This window comes from Branchiostoma belcheri, unplaced genomic scaffold (genome assembly GCF_001625305.1).
Source record: "Branchiostoma belcheri isolate BF01 breed outbred unplaced genomic scaffold, Haploidv18h27 scaffold124, whole genome shotgun sequence".
NCBI lineage: Eukaryota > Metazoa > Chordata > Leptocardii > Amphioxiformes > Branchiostomatidae > Branchiostoma > Branchiostoma belcheri.
The window spans coordinates 957,890-961,545 of NW_017802647.1; the positions used below are offsets into that span (position 1 = coordinate 957,890).

At 42.8% G+C, this 3,656-nt stretch overlaps 1 pseudogene; it reads left to right on the forward strand.

The window, feature by feature from the left end:
* Window positions 1–517: 517 nt before the first annotated feature.
* The window catches only part of LOC109463278, a 5,985-nt pseudogene continuing 2,846 nt past the window's right edge, over window positions 518–3,656 (forward strand).

The following is a 3,656-nucleotide window of genomic DNA, read 5'->3' on the forward strand; positions in this document are numbered from 1 at the left end:
CGTGGTCAACATAGATGCCAAAAAATGATTTTATTGGCAAACAATGGGGTTAAAAAACTTTAGAACCCGGGTCTAGAAACTGGAACTGGGGTCAGGGTCAATGACCCCAGTTAATTGTGTCAATGACCCCGGGTCAATGACCCCAGTGCTACAGAACACACCGGCTACCAAATATGGAAATAGTTGGAAAACATATGGGTAGGCATGGGTAGGGAAGCTGAGGGCCTGCATGCCAGGCAGTACAAGACTTTTTAGTTTTACAGTGATGAGGTTGAGAAATGGTCACCTCAATGCTGTAAAAAGTTGTGTTTGTAGTGAATTTCAGCTTATATTATTATATTGGCAAGGTCCTTGCCCTCTCTCTGTTTGCCATTAGGGCACATACCTTTAAAGCTTAGTTAGGCACCGGACCTGATCAGTGTAAATAAAACCCCTGAATACAAATACCTTTCAGCCAAGGCCTGTAACTAAAACTCTAGATATTGCTCGATATCACAGGTTTGAAAAACACGGCAAAATGGCAGCTGCACCGTCAAGTCTGGGAACACAAATCCGTGAAGAACTGTCCTGCAGCATCTGCCTTGAGATGTTCACCAGGCCCAAAGTGCTGCCCTGTCAGCACACCTTCTGTCAGGACTGTCTACAGGACCATGCAGGGAGGAGAGGGACCTTCCAGTGCCCAATCTGTCGTCGGCAGGTCAGGCTGCCACCCCTGGGGGTCGCAGGTTTGCCGGACAATCTCATGGCGGCAAGTATGTGTGAAAGATTCCAAGTGATAGTCCAGTCTCTGAGACCCATCTGCACCAATCACAGCAGCACCTGCAGCAAAGGGCACACGTCAACACCATGGTAACCGAAGGCAAGTGGCCCAGTCTCTCTCATCTGCATCAATCCCAGCAGAACCTGTGGCAAGGGGCACAGGTCATCACCATGGTAACCAAAGGCAAGAGGAGCATCAGCCTCAGAAGGTGACATTTGGTGGAGAGGGATTAGGAGCAGGGCAGTTCAATGGCCCATGGGGTGTTACAGTATCAGATGAAGGGGAGATCTTTGTACTAGTAGCAAAAGCTAGGTACCGGTACTGATTTTCCTCCAAGTAAAGTCATGTCAAGTGCCTTTCCCAAGGGTACAACATTGGGCATGTTGGTGGGTTCTGGGCCAACCACCCAATCATTAATGCCACACAATCCCACATGTACAGTCAAACCCTTCAAATTTCCCCATAGACACAGGCATTAAGGACGGCCACCAGACTCCTGCAACTAAAACCAGTACTAGAGGTTTTTCTGGCTAGGTAATATTACAGGTGATTAGGGATTACACTGAAAATTGTTTGATACTAAAATCCATTTGAATTCTTTGATTGGCATTTTACAGGTGTTAATAACCATTACAGCTAACTAACTCCACATGGACTTACATACCCAGCACATGCACCTGAGTGCAGACATTAGAATTCCACATATTATTATTATTAGACAACCTCAGTCAGATAGTATTTCAAGCACTATTAATTATAATTGCTGGAAATGACTGTATAATGTTACCATGTGGTGCATAGGGCGGCACCCGATTCAATAGCCCTTGGGCCACACAGTTCTGCAAGCACCACAGCAAGGGGCTGATCCACTGTCAGTGGTGTGTGTTTGACTGCCATACTCTTTACCAAATGCTGAGTGCAATGCAGAGAAAGTCCTAATTTTAAAGTTTAAAGGACTGAACTCACAGCATACCAACTGCAAGGTTGTATAGCCTAACTTTGTGCAAATTTGAAACTTGTGATTGAAAATGACAAATCTCTTAACTTGTTTGCAGGAGAGTCTTTATATCAAGTGTTGGGCCTGAAGAAAGATGCGACACCAGATGAGATTAAGAGAGCCTACAGAAAACTGGCACTGAAATTCCACCCTGACATTTAGAACCCTGACAATCCGGAGGCCACCGAAAAATTCAAGGAAATCAACAGAGCACACAGCATCCTGAGTGATGAGACGAAGAAGAACATCTATGACGAGTATGGATCATTTGGTGAGTCACAATCTGCATCCACATACACACTGCTAACCTTACTTTCATTGTGGCAGTTTGTGTAGTAGTAGTTAGTGAAGTGGTAGCCCCAAAACAAGCTCTGTGAGGAATCTCTTTATTTCTTGAGTACGGCCTATAAATAGCTAAAACCAGCTTATGAATGAATGAATGAATGACTGGTTTATTTGATCAACATGATCCTTAAAAAAGTACATTGCAGCCAGGTAAAGTTGCTGAATCGCATACTTTTTATGATAGAAAACAAGCAGCCATTTTCCATCAGGGACGTCATAATTTTTTACATTAGTGTGTCATGGGAGAGGGATGATTCAACTACATGTACTACAAGAGAATGACCGGAAAATGGACTTTGAAAATCTAGTTTTGCTGCCCTAAAAATTACATCGGATGCCTTTAAATGCAGCTGACTTGCAAGCAGACTGCTGGTATGAGCTGTCCTCAGCTTTTTTATTTTTTGTAGGTAAATCTTTCACCAGTCAGATTCTTGGGCAGCCTTCAGATGTTCAAGGCACCCAAAGCAATTTCAGGGCAGTAAAGCAGTGGATTTTCAAAGGCAATTTTCTATGCATTTTTTAAAATGTAGTAAATGTAGAAAATGTTGAATCAACGGTATGGCATACTGATATGATATCAGTGAAGCAAAAATTTTTGACTGGTGCTTTGATTCGTATACAGAGGTAAGTGTGGCCAAAATGTAGTCAGACATTCCCGAACTTCAGTCGACCTTAGTTGGATGGTGTTTGGAGGAGATGTTGAATGTGAGTCCATATTGTGATTTACATGTACAGTAACTAGTAAGGTGATGCTAGTAATTATAGGCTGTGTATCATTTGTTTTACTGGAAGTATTATATTCACTGGTGATGGTTTTGGTTTGTGTGTTTGGCTGGATGGACAATGTAATAGTGGACGAACGACTTAGGATTAATAATTCTTTGTATGATGTAATTTACCCATTGAATGATTGTGATGATTATACAATACAGTTCTAATACAGTTACAAAAGTCTTTTGGTTGATGTTGTGGTGTATGGGCAATGTGGTGCCACAGAGAGAGTATCAGTAGAGAGAGTCAAGAATATAGAAAGAAGGTATCAAAAACAATTGTTTTTATATATGGCAAGAAATTGGACAGAGTAAAACACTGGGCATTTCAGAACTTCACAAAAAAGGTAACACAGTCTGATATTGTACCCAAGGGAATTAATCGATAATGGACACCTACTTACTCACACACAACACAACCCAGACTCAGGCCAGGGTTACCTACTCTTCAACATTTTGCCCTGCTTTTCCAAAAGTAACAGTAACAAGTAACAGTCACACCTCATTTACCTCCCCGCACACGCCCGACCACACCCCTTATAATTGGACTCAGGCCAGGGTTACCTACTCTTCAACATTTTGCTCTGCTTTTCCAAAAGTAACAGTAACAAGTAACAGTCACACCTCATTTACTTCCCCGCACACGCCCGACCACACCCCTTATAATTAGACTCAGGCCAGGGTTACCTACTCTTCAACATTTTGCCCTGCTTTTCCAAAAGTAACAGTAACAAGTAACAGTCACACCTCATTTACTTCCCCGCACGCCCGACCACACCCCTTA